Genomic DNA, 14,176 nt, shown 5'->3' with positions numbered 1-14,176 from the left:
AAAAGAGCGTCCCCCTGTTCTTGTTTTCCTGATGCGGGGTTCTTCGGCGAGAGAGAATGGGGCCAAGCGTAGGGCCCTGTGGCGTGTGTGGAAGTTGAGTCGCCTGATTAGGTAGGCTGGTCTGGTGTTGGGGACGGCTTTGTGTGCGTAGGTGAGGATTTTGAAGGTGATTCTTTTCTCTATGGGAACCCAGTGTAGTGTGCGTAGGTGTTGCGAGATTTGGCAGTGTCGAGGTAGGTCAAGGACCAGTCTGGCAGCAGCATTCTGGATGTTCTGTAGTTTGCGTGTGAGTTTCTTGTTGATTCCAGCGTAGAGTGCGTTGCCATAGTCCAGTCTGCTGGTGATGAGGACGTGTGTGACAGTCTTTTTCTGTTCAAGAGGGATCCATTTGAAAGTCTTGCGTAGGAGGCGTTGGAAGCAGGTTGAAGTGACTGAGTTGATTTGGTAGTTCATGTTGAGTTTGGAATCCAGGATGATTCTGAGGTTGCGGGCTCGGTTTGTGGGGGTGGGCGGGTTTCCGAGGGTGGGTGACCACCAGGAGTCTTTCCATGCGTCAGGTTGAGGGCCCATGAAGAGTACTTCTGTCTTATTCGTGTTGAGTTGAAGGCAGCTGTATCTCATATAGTAGGCGACTGCTTCCATGACTTCGCGGAAGTTGTGTCTGTCTGTGTTTTGTTTGTTGGATAGGGAGACGATGAGTTGGGTGTCGTCGGCGTAGGAGACCAATGTTGATTCCGTTGCTTCTGATGATGGCAGCCAGCGGGGCCATGTAGATGTTAAACAGCGTGGGGCTGAGGGAGGATCCCTGGGGAACTCCGCAGGTGGTAGTGTGGGGTCTGCTATAAAAGGGGCGAGTCTCACTCGTTGAGTGCTGCCGGAGTGGAAGGATTGGATCAAGCTGGGGGCCTTGTGTCTGATGCCGGCTTCAAGAAGTCTGCGTATCAGGGTGTGGTGGGAGACTGTGTCGAAGGCCGCTGAGAGGTCTAGCTGGATGAGTGCCACCATCTCTCCGTTGTCCAACAGGGAGGGGATGTTGTCTGTTTCGGCCAGGAGGACCGTTTCGGTGCTATGGTTTTTCCTGAATCAGGACTGGGAGACGTCGAGGATGTTGTGGTCTTCGATAAAAGTGGCGAGTTAGTTGTTGATGGCTTTTTCAATGACTTTCACAGGAAATGGGAGTAGGGAGATGGGCCTGACGTTTTCAAGGTTTCTTGAGGAGGAGATTGATCTTGGCGCGTTTCCAGTCATCGGGGAAGGAGGCGGCAGCTAGGGAGCGGTTGATGGTGGGGCGGAGCTTGGGGGCAATGGTGTCCGCGGCTCTATTGAAGATGTCATGGGGGGATGGGTCCCTGGAGGCCCCGGAGTGTATGGACTTCATTGTTTTCAGTGTGTCTTCGGTGGTGAGGGGGTCCAGTTGGTGATTGTTGGTATCGGGTTTTGGTGGAGGGGGTTCTGCACGTAGGTTGTCCTCGCTGAAGCTGTCATAGATGGACTTGATTTTGTGGTGGAAGTAGGCGTTGAGTCTGTCGCAGAGGTCTTGGAGGATGGGATGTCCATTGTTTCACTGGTGGGTTGGGCGAACTCCTTGATGATACTGAAGAGTCCCTTGCTGTTGTGTGCGTGTGAGGAGATTCTCTATTGTATAGCTTTCTTTCTGGTGCTCCTGATGAGTTGTTAGTGTGCGGTGGTGGCAGCTCTGAAGTTGCTTTGAGCTTCTGTGGATCTCAACTCCAAAGACTCCTGTTTGTTAACTCACACATGAAGTGTACTCACCTGGGGGCTAACATTTGTATAGTGTGTATACTAGAGAGAGTGACATGACTCCAGCTCCCAGCAGGCCCTGTTTCTGTAACTCCAAACACCAGTGCAGTGTTTTTGTATCCAAAGACCCCTGTGTCTTAACACTCAATGAAGTGTACTCACATGGGAGGATAATATTTCTTTAGTGAGTGTAGTACTGGTAGTTATATGACTGCAATTCCCAGGGGGCACTGTTTCACTAACTCAAAACACCAGTCCAGTGTTCAGTTTTCCAAATACCCTTCTTTGAAAACTTACAAATGAAGTGTGCCCACCTTTTATCAAGTGTATGAAGTAGAGGGAGTGACATGACTGCAACTCCCAGGAGGCTCAAGCCCAATGTTCTTATGCCCCTGTGTCTTAACTCTCAATTGAAGTTTACTCATTTATATGGTGGTGGGAAGAAGAGGGAGTGACCAAAATGTAAAGCCCAATATGCCCTGTGTTTCTAACTCCAACCACAAAAACAGTGTTCACTTGCCCAAATCCATCTATTTATGAACTCTCAATTGAAGTTTACTAAAGTGGGAGGATAACATTTGTCAAGTGTGTGTGTAGTATGCAGAGTGACCTGACGGCAACTCCCAGGAGGCACTGTTTTAAAAACTCCAAGTAACAGACCAGTGGTCACTTGTCCAAATACCTTTGTCTGCTAACTCCCAATTGACGTTTACTCATATGGGAGTGACCAAGTTACAGGTAATGCTCAACTCCCAGATTTGTCTGGCCACCTAGCTCCATCTTGACCTGCTAACCCAAGATGAAACTGTTGAGGACAGGAAGGGTATATTACCCAGTGAGCAAAACAATGATTCCAAAGGCCTCAAGATGCATAACCAGAATGGTATTGGCAGCAGACACAGTGGCACAATGCACTGACCACATGATGACTCCAGTCACATATACAACAAACTCCTGGGTCTTTCTACATCACAATCACCTAGGCCTCAAAATGTCCAAAGACATACCTTGCGCCACTGTTTTGTCTGCACTGCTGTCAAGATGGCATTCTCAGGCCATCCTCCCAAGTGCTTATGATCTGCACATTTCAGCAGCTGCTTGACTTAGGTGGAATTGGCATGCTTTACAAATTTCAGGTCAATACAACCAATACCATGGGTACTTGCCACACAAAGATTAACTACAAATTAACTTTGTACAAGGTCTATGCTTAAAGTAACAATACATTGTTGGAGGTAGATGTCACAACACAACCACTAACATTGTATCTTTCACATCAATAGGTCGAGCGGCCACTGGGCCCCAGAGGCCACAGAAGAGATTCCCACTACCCACCTGGATGAAGCAGTGAAGAAGACACTCCTGGATGTCTGGATATGGAGGATGGTTCTGGTCCATCTGGGCAACCTGGTCAGACACCAACTGTGAGTCTCACTGTGGCCACATCAACACCTCCTAGCCCGATTGCCTCAACATTATAGGCAACCATTCGCATCCCAACCTGTGTACTAAGCACAGTGCCTTCCAGCTTGTTCTCCCAGTCCTAGATCCTGAATTGCAGCACAACAGTTCAGACAATGAGGGTCCATGAACCAGTGGGAGAGGGCACCCTGTGGCAAGGGCACCGGCCTGTGGTGGTAGGGGACATGGGAGGGATGCTGTGGGCCAGTGGGGTGAGGCCAATGAGGCTGCTCCTGGCCAGGACACCATCAGCTATGTCTTGAGGGTCTATTAGGCGTCCCAAGGTGTGATGAGTCAGACCATGACCGAACTCTGGGAAATCAAACAGCCACAGAGGGACATACATAGGGACATGCGGGAACAGATGAAGGCTCACAATACCAACATGGCCTCCCTAACAGGGATGCTGAGGGACCTTCACAAAGTGACTGATCCTCAACCACCTACCAGTTCCAATGGTAGGAGTACTCTGGACTTTAACTCCCAATGGTGTGGCATCCACTCCAATGATTTCATTTACCATGACTGACACCTTTTATTTTTTAATTCTTTTCCATCCAAATTGTATTTACTGCATCAGCCTTGTAATAAATTGACCCATCACAAACTCATTGTCTTCTTGCTTAATTGCAATATTTTGCTATGTAGAGATGTATGACTATATGAACCATATGATGAAGACATAACTTACTTGTGCAAGGAGGGATATGTTACAAGTACACCGTGGCATGCTCAGGATTACAACCATTACACATAAAGACATTAGTATAAGTGTCTGGTCACACCAAACATTTTATTCCAGTGTACAGCACATAGGCTATCCATATGTCTGGACCTTTTTAACACAAGAATATGTGACTCATATTGAATTAAAGTACATATTTCAAGGTACAGCTCCCCAGACCACGGGAGGAAGGGATTTGTCAGACATTGTCCTGAAGAATAGGCAAACATTTTAAAGTGGATGATGTTAGCAGCTTGAGCCTTATCACACACCAGATCAAAAGTAATCCAGCGTCACATAATCCAAGTAACAGACAGATGGCAGTACAACAGTCCCTGATCACAGGGTCATCATAATCCAATGACCATGCATCTGGTGGTAGGACACAAACATGTCAATAGTGTGGCACAGGCACTGTGACCTGCACTGATTAAACACATTTACAGCTAAATACAGGTCATACAAGAATAGTGTTTACCAATGTGAAGGGTGAATGACTAGGATTACAATTAATAACTACATATTTCATGTCGACTCAATGACACACATGATGCAATTGGCCCACCACAGCACACAAAACAAGTCCAATATGCACTTCTGACCTTCCGCACAAACACTGTGCAAGCTGTCTTGGCACAGGTCTCATACACCCCAAATCTGTGACCTACATTACCTGGAAAAATCCATGTCTACTTTGTATATCAGAACAGCATCAAATACCTGCCTATGTCACAATTCTGAAATGCCCACATGAGGATGTCATGGTGAAGTTACCTGTACAAAGGCAAAATAAGGAGTATTAATTTGAAAACATATCTATTACAAAAATCACATAGCAACCAACTGGAAATGTAATTACATTGCAAGAAAAATGACACAAACAAAGCAATTTCATCAAGGTAGTGAAATGTCAAAGGGTAACTCTTCAAGCAGCCTTTGGCTGAATATTGCATAGTATCAGCTCATTAGTTGTTGCTAATACACTCAACTCCACACATTCTCACAACTACAGTTCATTGTACAGTCACAGTCATTAGATCCCATGACATACTTACACTCATGACAAGTAGCTGTTGATGAGATCTCCCCTTAAGTCAGTTCCTCCCTCTTCACCACTGTCATACTCACTTGGTACTTCAGGAATCTCGCCCAGTGGCACTCCAGGCTCCCCCTCCTCTAGGATGTATGGGATATTCCTCTGCAGGACACTGTTGTGAAGCATGCAGTATGCTACAGTGATCTGACACACTTTTGTGAGTGAGTACAGGAGGGCTCCCGCAGTCCTGTCCAGAACACAAAATCTGGCCTTCAGGAGCCCAAAAGCCTGCTCCACTACCCGTCGTGTTTTTCCATGGGCCTCATTGAAGCGGACTTCCTTAGTGACTTCAACAACCAAGGACGGTTTGGATATGTGGAGTCTCCTTTTAAAGAATGGGACATTTGTGCAATAATGAGTCACTCACTTCTTGATTGTAGCACCTGACATTGCACACACACAATCAGGAAAGATGTGACTTACCAATCAGCCAGGCCTTCTCTGAGTACTGTTGTGACATCAGCTGGTGTATGATGCATTTCTGCATACTGAAGGCATCATGGGCTGAACCTGGAAAATGGGCACACACTTGTGAAATGTAGAGATCCGCCAAACAGACAAATTGCACGTTGATGAAATGGAAGTTCATTCTGTTGCAATAAACTTGTTCATTGGCCTGTGGTAGGACCAAGCCAACATGTGTCCCATCAACGGCCCTCACCACATGTGGGAGGCATGCAAAACCCTAAAAGTCAGCCTTCACATGGTCTAAATCCTCATTTTGTGGAAACTGGATGTAGCTGTCAAAGTGCTTCAGCATTGCTGAAAAGACATCCTTCAACACCAGACTGAACAAAGGTTGTGAAATACCAGAAGATAGGGCCACTGTATGTTGGAAGGACCGTGTGGCTAGGACGTGTAATTCTGGCATGACTTGTACGGTGGGTGGTATGCTGGCTGGATAACTAATAGTTGGCATAAGATCTGGCTCAAAATGACAACATAAATCCACTATTTCAAAGATACTAAAGAGAGGTGGTTGATGCTTAGCGACGCACATCTGAAACCAATAACAACAAAAGTAGCATATCGTCAATAAGTCCTGTGGCGGGTGCCAGCCTGGTGCAAGAAACCAAACCACCAAGGGTTTTGAGGTGCACACAAACAGAGGTGGATATAAATAAACACCTATGTCATGCGCTGTAAGTTACAAAATCTAGAGAAAGTGCAACCAGGGCACTCCAAACAAATGAGTCCAAAATTGGGTGGCTTAGTGTGAAACGCTTAAATCCTTTGTGATCGGTAGTTGAATCGCAGTTCAAAGATGTTCAAGTCCACATATGAAAAGGTATATACGAGTTACAGCAACAGTCTGAATCCTCAGAATGAACAGGTATATATGAGTAACAAAAACAGCCAACACGTGTTTCGTCCTCACGGACTTTTTCAAGGCTCAAGATAACTGACATTAGAGTAGCTAATGTTGTTCCGTTTGAAATCCAAATGATGATATTTTATCAAGAATTAAGAGGTCCAAAAAGGTAAATGCGAGTTCCATCTATGTAAGGGACAGGTATTCCTCATGCGTAACAATTCTGAATCCAATGGTATGTCCGCAGTATGGGACATAGAATACTTGAAAGGTCTAAGTAGACCCTGCCTGTGCCGCCCCGTAGACTCCGGGAAAACACGTAAAAACCGCCGTAAGTAATGTCCCGCAGCGCCTGATAACGCTGCCGTGTTCTAGGAAGGGGAAACAGAAGCATTAGGAATACCTGTCCCTTACATAGATGGAACGCGCATTTACCTTTTTGGACCTCTTAATTCTTGATAAAATATCATCTAATCTCAGTTATCTGGAGCCTTGAAAAAGTCTGTGAGGACGAAACACGTTGTTGGCTGTTTTTGTTACTCATATATACCTGTTCATTCTGAGGATTCAGACTGTTGCTGTAACTCGTATATACCTTTTCATATGTGGACTTGAACATCTTTGAACTGCGATACAACTACTGATCACAAAGGATTAAAGCGTTTCACACTAAGCCACGCAATTTTGGACTCATTTGTTTGGAGAGCCCTGGTTGCTCTTTCTCTAGATAAATCCACTATTGTTTGCCTATCCAGGTGGTAATACCTTATTATGTGCCTTTGCTCTATGGTCTGAATGTCTGGTAGTAGACGGTAGACAGGAGGTTGCCACATCCTCCCTCTCCATGGTTACCTATGTATGACAAGACGTGATTACATTAGTCAGTGTGTCCACAGCAACATACATGATGCATGTCAATGATATAATGTGATAAGGTTTTTCTGACTGGATAGACATGGCACCCAGTACACATCACAGCTGCGAATAACACAATGGTCACATGTGCCCCCATGGGTTTTAACACATGTCCACAACATGGATTTGCACTGAACTCAAAGATGTGCAACACAATTGCTCTTTGAAATGTAACTCTATACCCCAACAGCCAAAATGACCATCAGTGGTGGTGGACTGTGCCCTACTGAAAAATGCCATCTGTGCCCTGAAACATACTACAATGGTGTTTGAGCAGTAGGACCTACAGGACAAGACAGAATAAGGATGTGTGTGAGGCCAAGCATCTTTTTTTTCAGGTGTGAAGCAGTTTTTAAAGCCCAATACAGCATTTCAGGCCACCAAAATGGTGACTGCCTAGTCTACTCTACTGGACATTAGGAACTGCCTGCGACCTTTGGTGGAAGTCATCATGGCGATAGGCAGTTGCAACCGTGGCGGACACAGCCATAGGCTAACGTTGTTGCCAGTGACGGTCATGGGCTGATGGCTGTGTCCGCTGGCGGCGACTACCATGGATGTGGCAGACGTGACTGCCATGTTCTGCAATTTCACTCACTTAACTCCTGACACTGTTGCTAGCAACACCTCCATGACTTGAGGTGCTATATGCCACCTCTGGAGCAATCATGCAACGTCCAGCAGGTGATAGGGCCCCTGTCTTCTCACCAGAGGAGCTGGAAAGGCTGGTGAGTGAGGTCCTACCCCTGTATGGAAAGGTCTATGGCTCACCAGAGGAGCAGGTAAGTACCTCATGGGCACAATTTTCCCTGTACTTCAACATCCTTTTCCTCCTCACAGGCTAGAATGTGCCCATGTGTGCCAGTTAGACTTATTGTGTACCTGTTGTTCCAGTCTGCATGGCATCAATGTGAAGATGGCCATCATACATGTGACAGAGCATACATTGTTCTTTGGGTGCAGCTACAGATCAATACCTTCTCTTGGTAAGTCATGTCCATTGACATGATTTATGTGCCATCACTGTTGCCAACATTCCTTGTGCCTACATGTCAGTGGGTGTCCCTTGCTCTTTAGCAAAACATTTGTAGGCTGCCGTTTCATGCATGGTCTACCTATGGTGATGAGATGATGTTTGTATTCCCTCACATATATTTGCATGGAACCTGTGTGTGGAATAAGACATTTACAATGGGGGTACATTTCATGTTGTGGCACATACAGGAGTGTGTCACCATTGTTTATTGGCTGCCACATACACTCATGCATCACTGCATGCCATTTGGCATGTACTGCTACAGTACCAATGCAGGAAATAGCACGTAGGTCTAGAGTTTTAGCCACAATGTGCATTTCTGTGACACTGATGTAGAATCATGTAGCAAAGTGCTTAGAAAATTTGAAATGGGTGAGGTTTGTAGCCTGACTGTTACAATGAGTCATGCAGTTATATTGAAATCACATGTGTTTGGGTACAAGCTTTCATCCACAAACATTTGGGTTTGCATGACCATAATGGAGACAATGATGTAGCTTCCGACATGGCAACATTTTGAGAGCCTTCAACAAGTACTTGCAAATCTCTGGGCCTCTCCAACATCCAAGGGACTAATGGCATCTACTGATGCACTCAGAGTATGTCAACGTAAGGGGTGGCAGACATTAGTGGTGATTTTCCTGGGGCTTGCTGATTTAATATGTTGTGGAGTTTAAAGACATCTCTCCCTGACATATTGCACATGATATCTACAGTGTCCATTTCCTTGCCAAATGTGTGGCCTTTCTGAGCAACATTAGTACTAACTCCATGACCCCACTGGGACAAATATCACTTGGTAAAGTATGCATTGTGAAGCTGCTTCCAGTGTGACATGAGTATTTCAATGTCAGCTTCTCCAGGCTTTTGTACTTTTGTCAGCAATATGGCAGGATTTTTGAACATCACTTCTTATTGTTGGGTCATTATGTATGTGACAAATAGATGTGTGCATGACTTTGTGTGGGACCTGTGGGCATGCAGTTGGCACTGGTCTACTATTGTATGACAACAGGTAACTGAGATATCCCCCATGGGGCAAAGCATTGAGGGTGATGAGGTATCCTACTAAGTCAATGGTTACTGGGATTTGTTGCTGGGGCCTACTTGACATCATTGTAAAGTTTCGCTATTTCGCTTTGGATTTGCAGCTTCAGTCCAGGGAAGTGAAGGAGACAGGGCACAGCCGTGTGGGGACGCATCTAACCACAGGACCCCGCTCAAGACACCACTGAGACAGAGGGACTCAGTGGCCCAGAGGTTGAGGGAAGTACCACAGGGGAGACGAGAACAACATCATCTTCATCATCGGATTCTTTAGTGGACATTCTCTAGTTGCGGACCCATCGGGGCATGCCCCTGTACTATCTTTGTCCACCACCCCATGTTCTATCGCAACCCTCCCTGCGTCTCCTTTGCCACAGTACCTCCACCCCAGCCCCTGTTACCCCTGCTGCCCTGAGTGAGGAGGCTATTGACCTCCTGAGAAGTATCTACGTGGCTCAGACAGCCATTGTGAATGCCATCCAGGGATTGACAAACAACTGCAGCAGACCAATGCATTCCTGGAAAACATGTATGGTGCAATATCTGGTCTACAGAGATCTTTTCAGGCTCTGGCCTCTACACTGATGGCAGACAGTCACGCCCCCACCTTCCGTCCTCCCCCCAACTCCCTCTTCCCAATCCAAATCCCCCATTCCTTTTCCTACCCCAAGCACACAAACAAATCTGCACGCACCCACCTCAACACACAAGAGCAGCACACATAGATACAAGTACCACAAAACATGTGGGCATGCCAGCAAACAGCAGACACCCACACACACATCAGTCACCACTTCCCCAGACACCCCCATCACCCACCATAACATACACAACATCAAGCATACCCACCACCACAATAGTCATTGTCACAACCAGCATACCCACAGACACCACCGCAACAAACACACAGACATCCACCACAACTATCATACCTGCAGACACCACTCCAACAGACACACAGACATCCACCACTCCTACATCACCCTGCACCTTCACCTCCCAGTCCCCCAAGACATGCAATTGCCCACACTCACCCACAAAAAAAACACCACAAAAACACAAGCATACCTCCCACATGCAAACACCCAGGACATCCACATTGACACAGCAGACAACCACTTCCTCGACCTCCAAAACCCCACCCCTTCTCCTGACCATCCCCATGTACATAAGTCTGATATTTTTGTTTGAGCTTGATTTTCACCTGTTCACTCCACCACATCCCAACCCAACCCAATCAATCAATCTTAGCATTTGTAAAGTGCACTACTCACCTGTGAGAGTCTGAAGGCGCTGAGGTGAACTGAGGGTGCTGCTACTGCTTGAACAGCCAGGTCTTGAGTAGTCTCCTGAGGGTTAGCAGGTCCTGTGTCTGTTGCAGGTGGATAGGAAGAGTGTTCCATGTCTTGGCGGCGAGGTGGAAGAATGATCTTCCATCGGCGGTCGTTCTGTGGATGCGTGGAATGGTGGTGAGGGCAAGGTCAGCAGAGTGAAACTGGTGGGTTGGGGAGTAGAAGGAGAGTCATCTGTTGGTATTCTGGTCCGGTGTTGTGCAGTGCTTTGGGAACTTGGGTGAGGAGCTTGAACGTGATTCTCTTGTCAATGGGGAGCCAGTGCAGGACTCTCTGGTGGGCTGTGATATGGCTGTGGCGGGCAATGTCCAGGATGAGGCGTACGGAGGTGTTCTGTATGCATTCCAGTCTTTTCTGGTGCTTGGCAGTGGCTCCTGCGTAGAGGGCGTTGCCGTAGTCTAGTCTGCTGTTTACAAGGGCTTGGGTGACCGTCCTTCAGGTTACAGTGGGGATCCATTTGTAGATCTTATGAAGCATGCAGAGGCTGTTGAAGCAGGAGGAGGAGACAACGATGACTTGCTGGGTCATTGATAGCGAAGAGTCCAGGATGAACCCCAGGTGATGTGCGTGGTCGGTGGGTGTCGGTGCGGTTCCTAGTGTGGCAGACCACCAGGAGTCAACCCAGGCGGAGGGGGTGGAGCTGAGGATGAGGACCTCAGTCTTGTCAGAGTTCAGTTTCAGGCAGTTGTTCTTCCTCTATTCAGTGATGGCCTTTATTCCTTCGTCAAAGTTGGTTTTGGCGGTGACGTGGTCCTTGGTGAGGGAGAGGATCAGCTGGGTGTCATCGTTGTATGAGACAATGTTGAGGTTGTGTGATCGGACGATGTTTGCGAGCGGAGCCAAGTAAACGTTAAAGAGGGTCGGGCTGAGGGATGACCCCTCGGGTACACCGCAGATGATCTTGGTGGCTTCAGAGTGGAATGGAGGGAGGCGGACTCTCTGGGTTCTGCCAGTGAGGAAGGAGGTGATCCAGTCCAGGGCTCTGTCGCGGATCCCTGCGTAGTTGAGGCGTGTGCGTAGGATGTGGTGGCAGATGGTTTAGAAGGCGGCCGAGAGGTCCTGGGGGATGAGGGCCGCGGTTTCGTCGTTGTCAAGTAGGGTCCTGATGTCGTCGGTGGTGGCGATGAGGGCGGTTTCGGTGCTGTGGTTTCTGTGGAATCCGGATTGGGACGAATCCGGAGTGTTGTTCTTCTCGAGGAAGCGGGTCAGTTGTTTGTTGACAATCTTCCCAATGACTTTTTCCAGGGGAGCAGGGAGATCGGACAGAACTTCTTGAGGTCCTTTGGATCCGCCTTGGGTTTCTTAAGGAGGGTGTTGATCTCGGCATGTTTGCAGGTCTCCGGGAAGGTGGCGGTCTCGAAGGAGCTGTCGATGATCTTCTGGAGTTGGAGTACGATGACGGAGCTTGCTTTTTTGAAGATGTGGTGAGGGCAGGGGCCAGATGGTGAGGCGGAGTAGATGGTGTTCATGATTTTGATGGTGTTGTCGTCGTTGACGTGGGTCCAGGAGAGGAGGAGGTTGGTGTGGCTGAGGGGCAGTGAGTCTGTGGTGTTGGTGGTTGACGGAGGGGTCTGGGTATTGTAGTTGTCATGGATGTCTGCGATCTTGCGGTAGAAGAAGGTGGCTAGGAAGCCGCAGAAGTCTTGAGATGGCGGGATGCCGTTGACATTGGAACCGGGGTTGGAGAGTTCCTTCACAATGTTTAAGAGCTCCTTATAGCTCTGTGCGTTGTCGTCAATGCGTTCTTTAAAGGAGGTTCTTTTGGCGGTTCGGATGAGTTGGTGGTGTCTGCGAATGGTGTTCTTGAAGGCTGTGTGGTTTTCCGGTGTCTGTTCTTGGCGCCACTTCTTCTCGAGTCTTTGGCATGTTTGGGAGCTGGGACAGGCCAGGAGGCCCAACCCAACTCCCAACCCATCCCTTCTACCTCCAAGTCCTCCTGTCACACCTGTCCCCCTGCAAGCACCCATACTTCTCACCCTCAACAAGATGCCCACTCCTCCTAAGAAGCAGTCCACCCCTCCCAAATCCACCCATCCCAAATCTGACCCCCTCCCAAAGATGATCCCTGAGGTGTCTGCCTGCCTACTTGATGCCCCTTCCTGTGGAGGTTCCCCTGCAGCTAGGAGTCAAGTGACATCACAGTGATGTGCCTGTAGATTTCAAAATGGACTGGCCATTGTCCTTGAACTTTTCAAGTTTGGCTATTAATAAACCCTAGTTCTTGTTTTTTGGGGTACACATTTGTCTTGCAATTCCTTTTCTACCTTAATGTTGTTCCTGAGGCTCTTGTGTTGTCTGCCTACAGTTGTGTATGTTTCAGCCTGCTTGCTGATCAATTTGCTGTTGTTTGCAGTATCTGACTTTGGGGGCAGTGTGGGTGTCCCCCAAGACAAGGGTATATGTTTACTGTATGGATATGTGGGTGTAAATGCAACAGTGGTGTCATAGCACTGTGTACTGTTTGGTATGGTAGGTATTTCAACTTGTGCTGTCCAATTTCAGCATGTATGGTGTTAGACTTATCCCCCTGATTTGGATTATGGATGCATCTTATGTGTGGCACCTTGAGTTTTGTTTGTGCAGACATGGAGTGTGTTCAATTGTGCTACCTTGGTTTGCATTTGACTGTGCATGTGTCTATTTAGCTGTGTGTACCTTGCAGCTACTTCATGTAGATGTATGTCCCATGCAGTTGGAGTGGTATGTACTTTGTTGACTTGCATTTCCACATTGGGCAGATAAGCATGCCATTTGACTCTAGTATTGTTTCTCCCTGATATCCATTGTCTCTCTGTCTATTGTGCATCCCATTGTCCTTCCATTGTGTTGCAAAGTGGGTGATGTGTGTGTCCATTGCAGGGCTGTTTGATGGTAGTGGTGTTTGTTTCCCATGACACATCCATACATATATGTGTTGAATGTGGTTATAGTCCATAGCATGGGTGCAATGTGTGTATGTGAGTTGTATTTGTATATGTGATGTTGCTGGGTTGTTGGTGATGTTTGGCACAATGTTGTGTACACTTCACTGTCCCTGTGACTGAGATGAGCAGGTGTGTGTTTTTGTGTAGAGTTGTGGTGCAGTGTGAGTGACATGCCCAAAGGGGACATATTGTGACTGTGAATGCATCTTTATTTGTGTCTGATTCCAACCCGGGAGACAATGACGAGGGTACTTGGTGCCTATAGCATGGCCCCATATGATGTGGTTGTTGGTGCGCTGATCTATTGTTGAGCATAATGAAACAGGTACGTGTGTACTTACAAGCTGTAGCATCCACAGCAGTGTATATTTTGTGCACCTTTGATAATCAGCAGCAGCAGCAGGACGTGTGTGATGGGCTTTATGGCGGCACCGGACATGTAAGACTGCCTGCAGGTGAGAGTCTCCCTTTATACTCCCTGCTTCCGCCTTTTGAGATGTGGTAGTTGGACCACCACAATCACATTGGTGGTGTGCAACCCTCCAGCA

This window comes from Pleurodeles waltl, chromosome 12 (genome assembly GCF_031143425.1).
Source record: "Pleurodeles waltl isolate 20211129_DDA chromosome 12, aPleWal1.hap1.20221129, whole genome shotgun sequence".
NCBI lineage: Eukaryota > Metazoa > Chordata > Amphibia > Caudata > Salamandridae > Pleurodeles > Pleurodeles waltl.
This window is presented reverse-complemented; position numbering follows the sequence as displayed.